Source organism: Cydia pomonella, chromosome 19 (genome assembly GCF_033807575.1).
Source record: "Cydia pomonella isolate Wapato2018A chromosome 19, ilCydPomo1, whole genome shotgun sequence".
Classification (NCBI taxonomy): domain Eukaryota; kingdom Metazoa; phylum Arthropoda; class Insecta; order Lepidoptera; family Tortricidae; genus Cydia; species Cydia pomonella.
This window is the reverse complement of record NC_084721.1, coordinates 19,457,351-19,469,046: the sequence shown is the minus strand read 5'-3', so window position 1 is coordinate 19,469,046 and position 11,696 is coordinate 19,457,351.

Genomic DNA, 11,696 nt, shown 5'->3' with positions numbered 1-11,696 from the left:
ACCTGGCCGTTAAAGTGTTGTTTAATGTGGTCGTTACGCCCGCGTTGTAATTTTCAATATTTTCAATTCTAATTAACTTTCGGCCAACGCTGACATGAATGATCCATGGCCAACGTCTCAACATTGACTCGCGTGTGCGTGAGTGCGACCAACGCTGGGCGTTAAAGTGTTATTTAATGTGGTCATTACGCTCGTATGCAGATGTCCTCGCGTGCAGGCTCGACTCGTGGAAATATATTCCCGGCTCGCGGTCTATAGGTGGTGGTTATACCACATGCGGGCCCAGCTGCTAGCTGCTGTGCGCGTCGCTGTTAAACGACCGTTAAAGGCGTCGTAAAGGCTGTACTACACCTAGGTCACGTGTGTGCAATTGTAAAAATGAGGTGGATTCCAAAGGATCATACAGGACTTTATTTATACTACCTCTGTGGTCAACAACCATTCGGCCCACGTGATAGTAAGCGGGCGCTACGACTCCATGGGTATTAGAAGCACGTTATCGACCCTTTGCATAAATAATGATAAATAAATAATAAATATTCTAGATAATATAATTATTTTAGGTACAACATAAAAAAAAACATAATAATAATAAATTATATACTAAGATATTAAAATTAAAACTAAAATATAATAGAACTTAAAATAAACTTATAAATAAAAAATGCTCCCCAGGTCACCTTCATGCATTATGGTACCCAGAAGGCTGGCAGGCCTTTGTGGATGGCCAGGCTTATCCTCTGGCCGAGATAGCTACCAGCCCTCCGGTCACCTAAGGTGTCTGTTAGACGCTGGGAAATTTCCTTGAATATTATTTTTGCGCTAGGCCCCCACGGTCCCAGAGTTTCTACGCCAAACGGCGCAAATATATAGCCCTCACCGAGGACAGCATATTTGCGCCGTTTGTTCTGTTCTGCGGTCGTAGCCGCAGCTCCTGCCTTGACGGAGGTCGCCTGTAGGTGGGACGGCGCGAGCGTATCAACGCAAGTGGCGTCCCACACGAGCGTCCTCCCAAGCTTCCACGGAATGAGTGTCATGCCGTCGCGTCGCTTGCCGTCGTCGCGTGCGATAAATATTCTTTATTTGCTTAAAATATGGTACAATGAGATGGTACCTAAGGATAACATATATCAGATCTGTACCATAACATATTTTGCTAGTAAACTAGCAAATGCAAATGTACATTTTACAAAAAAAAAAAACTAAATAATTATTTACAACATAATATTGTACAGAAACAGTAGATTAAGATAAAGCTGACTAAAATAAAAAATGTAAATACTAGATTATTATAAATGAATACAGAAATAACATAAAAATAACTCAAAAAAAGTGGGGAAACCTTTGGTACCTTTACCTTACCTACTATCAACAGCAGAAGTCACTAAGAGGATGTGGTGAAGTGACCCTTCAGCTACCTTTTGACCTTTCAGCTACCGACTGTGTAGGTACCTCAAGTAGGAAGCAGAAGCCAAAATGTTAATCAAAACAATAATCTCTCTCTCTCTCTATCCACTGCAATAATAAGCAGTGCTCAGTATGAGTAATATGATGTATATTCACCCTGTAAATTATTTCAGGTGACTAAATAAACATCCTGTATATTATTAGTGCGATAGAGTCAGTAGCGTTTCGTTCGATAAGCGACGTAAACGAATGGCATCTTGGCTAGGCACGTAGATCCGTTTTGTTCCGCGTTATGCATGCGGTTTTAAATGATATTTCTAGCACTTTCTAAATCAGAGCACACAACACTATATATTTCTTCGAAACAATCTTTATAGCCTTTATTTTAAAGTACCAAGCCACATAAAATGTGAACAAGCATACGAGATATAATAAAAGTTATATGGCAGGGGGTGAAGCCACGCGCGCGGTGGCAAGTTGGCAACCTGGCAACAATACCGCTTGTGGGAGTGCGTCGCGGACTGGCGAGTGGCGGCTGGCGGTGAGCGCAGTCGAGAGGCGGTTCACAAAGTTCACCGAGTGCTGCGAGGCCTAGCCAAGGTGGTAATCGTACATCGTCCAAACCAAACAAAAAAAAATTACCGGAGTGACATAGTTATCCCTTTCCGCCTAATTTCAATCGATTAAGATGAAGAAATATATTCATATAATCTTGACACTTAGAAGTAACCTGGTTCGTCAGCGAACACTTTGTGAACACCGGCTGCTCTAGAATTGTTATTATACAATCGTATCGGGGCCACTCGCTCCGTCCCGCTCTGGCGCGGACGGCGCGCGAGACGGCGATACCGGCATCAGCTGAGCACATTGTTTACATCTCCACCGCCGAGTTTCTTGCCACTGCTTACGTCATTCTAGTAACTTCGACGTAGTATCATATCAACTGAGGCAATTTAGGTGCAAATTAAGAATTTTTTTGGCATTTATATTTTTTTTCCCATAGTCAATCAGCATCAATAGTAGCGGATGAAACAACGTGCCAAAAGTATTTGATATTCCGGATAACTTTTCCAAATATAGTTAAATCTCTAAAATTCACGGTCTATCTATCGGTAAGTGTATCTTTTAAAGTCTTCATTGTACATATAGAATCATCGCTTACTGTTAAGCTGCTACAGAATACTTTTGATGCTGACTGTATATGTAGTACGCAGAAGTAAAAAAATAGATTTCTGGGATCCTGGGCTGCATCTACAATAAAGTGATAATTTTCAATGTTTTCTTTGCGAAAAAAGAAATAAAATTAGTCCATATGACAGTGTTGGCCGAAACGTTAATGCAATTGACCATTAAACCAATACAAATTGAACCGTAAATTGTACCCGTCCTAACGGTTTACGGTTCAATTTGTATTGGTCAATTGCAATTAACGTTCGCACAACACTGCCATGTGAATCCCCAGTGAGCATAAATCTGGATCCGCTCCAGCAGGCGGAGCAGTATTGTAGCGAAGCCTTACTGCCGACTGCATTGCAGCCGCAAATGTCTAAATGGATGTCACTGCCCGATTTTTTTACATTTACGGCAGTAATGTCGCGCTACAATAGCACTGCAGGCATTCCAGCAGTAAGGAAGTAAGTAAAGACTTTTGTACGAGAAAAAAAATATTGATTCCATCAGATAGAAAGTAAATGTGATATGCAGTAATGGTGATAAGTGCGATAACGTAAAGGTGTACGGTCGGTTCCCCAACTTAAGTAAAAAAAAAAAAAAACATTTATTCTGGTAAAAAAAACCCTGATTTTACAATTTTATTTTCTTCTGCCAAACTGTAAGACAGTTTGTTGGCGGAGGGAACTCCTTTAAATACAGATGGGTTAGCTTATTGCCTAGTTAATTAATAAGTAAGTACGGTACATCTTATAGCTTATTGTGGTGGTAATTTAATTTTGTTTAATAGATACGTTTTCAATTTACATTAACCAAGTAGCCATACTAAGTTGTATAGAAATGCCGAATAGTACCTTAAGAGGGCGCGTAAACCCAGGAAATTAGAAAGAAATAAAAAAATTGGCGCGCCGCGCTAAAGTCGCGACGGAAGATTAGACGATCGCACGGGTTTTAATATTTTTCCTCAATAACTCTGAAAATGTACTCCTGATTAAAATTTCACTATTCAAATCCCTCGGCTATATCGCTAGGTATTTTATAAATACTAAAATTATACTGCTATGCTGCTGAGGGGTAACGATTTACAAATGAAAGTATGATATTTTCCTATCAAGCCAACCTTAACTTTTTAAGGTTTTTGATCGGAAATATAGTCGAGGTGATTTTTTTCAATGCATTTGCCCTTTATTCATGTGTAAAAAATAAAAATGAAAACAAAAAATATTAATTTGTTAATCCGCGAAAAGATACCATGCTAGCTGCAAAGTAACGCCAAATTCTGATAAAAACTGCAGTTTTGCGGGAGCCCCCTCAAAATGACCACACTTATTCCAATTTCGCGGATGAGTATGAGTATAGCTGCATATTAGCTATATTGAATACCACGTGCCTTGTTATTTAGTCAATGTTCAGCACTTGGAGATGGAGTAGCCTGTAACCTTTATTAATGCTTGGTAACTGTTTCCTCAATAATGCAATTCTAACTCAATTGTACAGCAGTTAGCCACGTAATTTGTGCCCAAATTAGAGTTATATCAGAATCTAAGAGCTTGAGAGCTTCAGTATTATAGCTTTTATTTAAAACATGAGCAACCCCGAAATCGTGAAAACATAATTACTCTCCCATAGAAAATATTATCAAGATCAGACAGCCAAAATGTATGAAACAGACAATTTTTTTGGCGATTTCGGGTCCGGGTTGGTCTCATAGTAAAAGTTGCTCAGTATGACCTATATATTCAACCCGTTCATTATTGCAGGTGACTACATAAACACCCTGTATTAGTGTTAGGTACAAACAGCAACACTCTTAACTGTCCATCGGTGGACCTTGTGCCTTATATAATAAGGTCCACCGATGGACAGTCAACAGTGTGGGCGATGGTACTAGGCCAGTGTAAGATCGCTCCAATTAAGTATATACTCGTATCTTATCTTAGGTACTTATTCTGGGTCACATTACATCACTTCGGCACTCAAAATAAAATTCGCAGTAGGTAGATAATAAAACTTTATTTCAGTTATTATAAAGTAAAATCATATAAAAAAATACATCAACCTATACCCATATTTTTTACGAGGTACCTACTTATAAAACAAAACAACTAAAACTAAACCTAACTAAAAATACCTAAAACCTACCGTCTAAGGCAGGTATTGTCTATCTGCGTTCCTGTTAACTTGAATAAATATCTTTCTTCCTAGCGTTGTCCCGGCATATTGCCACGGCTCAAGGGAGCCTGGGGTCCGCTTTAACAACTAATCCCAAGATTTGGCGTAGGCACTAGTTTTTACGAAAGCGACTGCCATCTGACCTTCCAACCCAGAGGGTGAAACTAAGCCTTGTTAGGATTAGTCCGGTTTCCTCACGATGTTGTCCTTCACCGAAAAGCGACTGGTAAATATCAAATGATATTTCGTACATAAGTTCCGAAAAACTCATTGGCACGAGCCGGGGTTTGAACCCGCGACCTCCGGATTGCAAGTCGCACGCTCTTACCGTTAGGCCACCAGCGCTTCCGCTAGGCCACCAGCGCTTCTTAACTTGAATAAATATACAAGAGCTATATAGATGGAGATGGAATTTTTCGTTTTTAGATTTTTGCAATGGCCGTCCACTCTACAACTCCACATTAACTGAGTTATCGCGATTTCCGAGTCGACCGATCCAAGCCAAGGCCGCGCGCGCCGCGGCGTGGTTATTTTGCTTGTTTGTACTATAGCTTTGTTGTTGTATTATAGCTATGTTTATACTTAGTAACTATAGGTATAACGGATAGCGATATCGCGCGGGGCAATGACCGTGAATGTTATCTATCTGCATGATAATCCCACGTGGCATTCCGATAACTGTTAGGCCAATTCGAGTTATAAACATTTAGAACATATCGGATGATAAAAATTACATGTAGGACATTATTAAATAATAATTTAAATATCTGGGAGACCGACGTTTGCACGGAAAACATATACATTTTTAGGGTTCCGTAGCCAAATGGCAAAAAACGGAACCCTTATAGATTCGTCATGTCCGTCTGTTTTATAGTATAGTCAAATTAACGAAAAGTATGGAAGTAAGTCGTGTAGTCGTGCTTTTTTTGGATTCGTTAGATGGCGCAACTAGATTATTTCCCCCGAGTTGCACCGTTTTTATTATGTACGGAAGACCGTTAAATTTTAGGTATAAACTATAAAGTGCCGTAATTTTGGAGTAAATTAAAAGCTATTGGGTTCAAGCTAAGTAGTGTATAGAGAACACCTTGGTGCATAGTATATCTTAATTAAAAAGATGTGCAATGTATGATACCCTAAAAAAATTTTTTTTTTCGATTGCGGCTCGAGGATAAGTCAGTCGGTTGGTGCAATCTCAAGTTAAGCTTTTTAAAGCATTATAAACATTCAGTTAACTTTGCACGCCTGGGCAAATTATGGAACATGTATTTTTAATTATTTTGTACATTGTGCTTCGGGGGAAATTAAGAGAGACGTGAAAATTTTAAAAACGGTACTTATCTAAAGCCACTACATTCGCACTAAATAAAAAATAGATTTTTTTTACCGGAAGTTTGTCAAAAAGTAAATAGAATTAATCGCAACGAACTGCAAGCGAAGGTGGTTGCCGCACACGGCGCGGGGCGCGCGGGGCGGGGAGATAGCGCAGCGCGCAGCTAGGGTTTGCAATATCCGACAATTTTTCGGATCCGGATACATAGAAATAGGATATCAAGAACGACTGTCAAACTTCAAAAGTGCGACCAAAAATGAAATGCAAGTTTGTGCGTAAATTGTCTATGTGAGATCAAAAATAGTGATGTCATGTTACAACATATTAATAATATATCGGTGTTTGACCGCTTTATCGACTACTTATTCAAATGTGTTTGATTGTATAAAAAAATGTTATACGAGTAGGTATGAAGGCGCTTCCCTTAGGGTCATATAGGGCCCAAAAGGTGCCTTTGATGAAACCAGCGCCATATTTTAGTATGTTGTTAAGCATGTTATTTTGACAAAAAAACCATCGGGAGACAGTTTCAAACGTGGTTAAGTCACCAGTTATGACGTCATCAAAATGGCCGGTGCCGTGTTCAGAATATTGCGTATACCACAGAAAGTATATCACATGTAAGCTTGTGTGGGGTGTCATAAAAAGCAAAATTAAATGCGCTACAATATCATTTAAACATTTGATCTTGTAAGTACCATAGTTTGCGAGAAATTTTAAGTTTTATTTAAATTTTCCCGAAAAAAAATCCGTTTTTTTGTTTTCATCAACTTTACTAGTAACTTTACAGGAAAACATTGTATCAAGATATGAATGCTACATTAGTAAGCTATTAAATTCCATTAAAATTTTGAAAATCGGTTTATAAACAAGCAAATTACATTATTTTTGTTCCATACCGGATGACACCACCAAGAGTCGGATGGCTGTTTCAATACAATTTGCAAGGCAAATGATGTTTAAGTAAAGGTAACTTGCTGAACGATATTTATAGTAAAGTAATATTTTCGATAAAAGTATTATTATCAAAATTAAGAATACTGAGATCGTTTTATTGTAATTTACTCCGGATCTAGCTAATTAAAGTTACACACTAATTAATTAAATCAATCGTAGATCGTAGTAGGACTTTATACGCATTTGCGTACTAGGTACTACGAGTATTTTTGTTTCGACGTAGAACTTGATTGTGTAACACACTAATTAAACAATTTTTTTTACGTGTTATTTTGTCCCAGAGCATGCACCTTCGCATGCGCAAAGCATAGTGTATTTAAATCCGTGTTTTACTCACCCACACCCTGTACAGCGTTCTTTGCACTTGCAAGACAATAGCTCCTTGCAGCTGAGACTAGCATCAGGAAGGGTTTTCTACAAAGAGGTGTACGCTGGTCCATCATTTTTCTTTCGCCAAGCCTAGTTGCAAGAATCTAGCATTTGTGGGTCGCTATTCAGGTAAATTGGTCCCAGTGTGGGTCTGTTAAGCCCTTTTTATATGCTGTAAGAGAGCATCCTGTTGAAGAAATATACTCGATCGCTCTGTTTTTAGGGTTCTGTAGCCAAATGGCAAAAAACGGAACCCTTATAGATTCGTCATGTCCGTCTGTCTGTCCGATTATTTCCTAAACAAGATCCTCCTCGCAGTATTTACATTACCTATTTGTGTCACTACTGGGTGTCACTACTATATGTAGGGTTTGCAATTAGAATATTGTGATATTCTAATTATTCGAATATCCACCAAAATAAATATCCGAATAAACGGATTTAGATAACACAGAAATTACGTTTTTAACTATGTTTTAATACAATGATATTATCCCAACCAATTTTAAATGATTACTTGATTATTATAATAGCTAACATAATGTTATCTCTAAAACCGTACTTAATAAGGAGGGTTTATATCTGGATTAGCTGGTGCATAGTTGGAAATACATCCAATGCCTCACCTCGTGTTCATTCGTCATGAAATACTAACTATGAAAGCAATACTTACTTACTTCACTGGATCAGTGACCCAAAAAGAATCTTGGCCTTTGACACAAGTACAACGTCACTCTGCTCTATTCTGCACCACTCCACGCTAGTTGGATACTCCGAGGGCGTTTTAGGGCTACATCGCTCCTATCTTCTCACAGCCCGATTCTCTCCCGTCCACTCCAAGTGACCAAGTCTACGAAGTCGTGCGGCGATAATCTCGCTAATTATATTGGGTGCCGCAACTAGCTACTTTAGCTCCCTATTTTTCCTACGCTTTCATCTTCTCTATCTTCATCTCTGATAGGTCCCAGAATATTCCGCCAGAATTTCGTCTTCTTAACTAAGAACTTGTTCTTTTTTTTCTGATTCAGAGTCCAAGTGTAATACTTACCGATAATTAAAACAAGAAATATTACTTTGCTAATCCGCGAGATTTTTCTCGCGGATTAGCAAAGTAATATTTCTTGTTTTAATTAGCATGGATTTCCGCAAAGTAACGCCTGATTCTATTAATTATACTTACCGATGCCATTCATCAAAATCTAATTATTGTCTTATAGACTTGAATCATGGACAGTCTACTGATCAGCTTGGATACTAGAACTCGGTGAAGCGCTGCTGAGCATCTTAGGGCATTTTGGATGCGAACATCTATCTCCTCTTCCCGATTACTTTAGGTAGGTCTTTTCTTTTCGATCTGCGGTGGTAGCATGGTTCTATTTTTATCACTTGTCACTATGCCCTTCATGACAAATGATAAAGAGCCGACCATCTTAGCCCTATTCATTTGGAGATATTCTAGTGGTTGATTATCAGACCATTTTTCTCTCCTTCCTACTCTACTATCCTAGCCTTGGCCTCCAGGTCGCTTTTGTTTTGAGCCTATAGCCCCAAGTCATCAGGATATCCAATAATCTAATGTTTGCATTAAGCAACATTCGCATTCATTGTATAAAGTTACTGCGTGACATGATGTACTTATCAAAATTGATGTGCTGTTAGTATTTGAATTGCTTAAATATATGAAAATACTATATTTAAATGACAAAATTATTCACAAATTTCATTTGAAAATTGTTTCGGTTATAGGTCAATAACCATATTTAACAGATCCGTAATATCCGGATCTTATGACCCGCTAGATCCGGATCTTATAGTTGACGGATATCCGGATATTTCGGATATCCGGATCTCAAACCCTACGTGCAGCGATTGTTCCGAGACAGTTTTGACGGGCAACGAGCACAAATCTTTCTTCTGGCATTAAAACGGAACTATTGTTTTAAACAATCATTGAGTGAAATAAGTAGTCTAACGTTTTCGTAAGTATATGGAAAAACGCGATTTTTCGAATTTAACAAACATTGAGCGTACCTGTATTTAATTTGTTGACTGTCTGTCTGCATACTCAGAAACCTTTTACGAGAGGTATGGGCATTGTGAATGTCATCTCGCTATGTATGGTAGGGCACAGCACAGCAGATGTCATTCCAGATCTAGAGCAGAGCCCAACTGGGGAAGTACCTCCACCTTACAGAAAATCGCAGCCAAATAACACTAGACCCTACTCATAGTGTTGTGTTCCTGCCGGTGAGTAAGGTTGCTAGAGCTCAACGAGGGGCGGGAGGGGGTTAGGGTCGGCAACGCGCATGTAACTCCTCTGGAGTTGCAGGCGTACATAGGCTACGGATACTGCTTACCATCAGGCGGGCCGTATGCTTGTTTGCCACCGACGTAGTATAAAAGAAAAAAAAAACATACTATTTTTGCAGTAGGTACATGCCACTACTCGTGCCTCAAGAGCCGTGCTTCGTCGGTGCATCTACGCGCGTTCCTTCTCTTGCCACTAATCACGCGCTTGCCGCTTCTGTGTATTTATTGCTCTACGTTTTTGGTACTTGATTACAAAACTGCATGTTCCGTATAAAAATGCCAATTTTTTTATGGGGTGCGAATGTAAACAAAATCAAATGAATATGATTGCATCAATTTCCAATAGTATTAAAATTTCCCCCGAAGTACAACGACAGTAAAACATGAAAAACTACTTTCCGGGTGTCGCACCCTGGTGCGAATTTGACATTGGATTTAGATATTTTTTCTAATTATTTACTCAATTTGCACCGAGTACATTACTTTCCCCAGACCCGCAATGGCCAAAATAGATTTTTTTGTATGTTGTTTTTTTTTTTACCTGTTCCGTAGCTTAAATTAACATAAATAACACGTGCGAATTTAGATATAAGTGTTGTAAAACGTACGCCAAATTGCACCGAGTACACCTTTTTTCTCTTCTTAGTTACAACCATTACATTATTTTCAGCCGATTTCACCCCTTTCCGGGGGGGTGAATTTAGTAACGATTGTATAAAGTTCGATTTTTAGCCCATACAAAACAATCCGTAGTGATTTTATTAGTCCTTAGAATTAGTTCCTGACTTTAGTGAAATTTGAGTTAATTTGACCGTACTATTATTAATTCCATTACTGTCACTGTTCTTGATTTTTATAATTTTGTTATTTTTATTACTGTCACTGAGTTTGACACTGACAGATCAGTATCACATCGGAAACAGATCGAATAACTAAAAACTCGAATTGGCATGTTAGTAAGTAATAGGCGAAGAGCGGCCGGCGGAGAATTTAGGTCAATTTGACTGACTAAAATTATTAGGAGTCTTGTGATTGTGACATATTTCTGGCGTTATGGGCTCATCGTGCCAGTAGCGATAGTGATAGTCGTGCTCTGAACGTTTATCACGTGGTGATATACCTACTCGTATACATAAGTTACATATATCAGTTATAACTTAGATTCTATAAGTTATACCTAATGGCTGTATTTTTTATTTTTATATTCTTAATTATTTTGACTGATTATTCTATTTATAGAAAGTGTTTTTATAAATTTATAATTCTTTACTGTTTTATTTTAATTTCAGTATAGTAAGTGGTCTCATTATTTTTATTTTTAGATTATTATTCTTTATTCATTCCGATTCTTAGTTATTATCATTGCTGTTATGAGCTTTTTTAAAAAATAATAATAATTAAAAACCAGATTTTCACAGATCCTGGTGTTTTTGGGTTCTTTCAATTCAAAATTACTAGCATATTCAATCCTGTTCCTAACAAGAGTCCTAAAAATTTGTGTGAAAATTGTCGTTTCCACTACGTCACGCGCATACAATTGAAAAAAAAAAACATTTTTTTATGGTAGGATAAAGAATGCTGCCGATTCTGAGTAACATGAGCCCAAGAGTGTCCAGATTTTTTTTTATATTAATAATTTTTATTCTAATATTGCTGTTATTGTGTTGTGACGATCTTTTTGTGAATGCATTTTATTTTGACATGTCCAGTTCCAATAAGAAATAAATGAATCTAATATAATCTAATGTGTAATTATTAAATTAATATGTATTGCTTTATGTTTAAACTGTGAATATTTTCTTTTGTGCCTACTTTGTATTAAGCTAGTGTAATGATTATTGTGTAGCTGTATATATTTCTGACAATGTATAAGTATGATTATGAATAAATTAACATGAATATGGTGGCTTATTTCCTACGAGCTTAATAACATAAACGTTCAATATGGATATGTATATGTATGTAGGTACTCGTACAA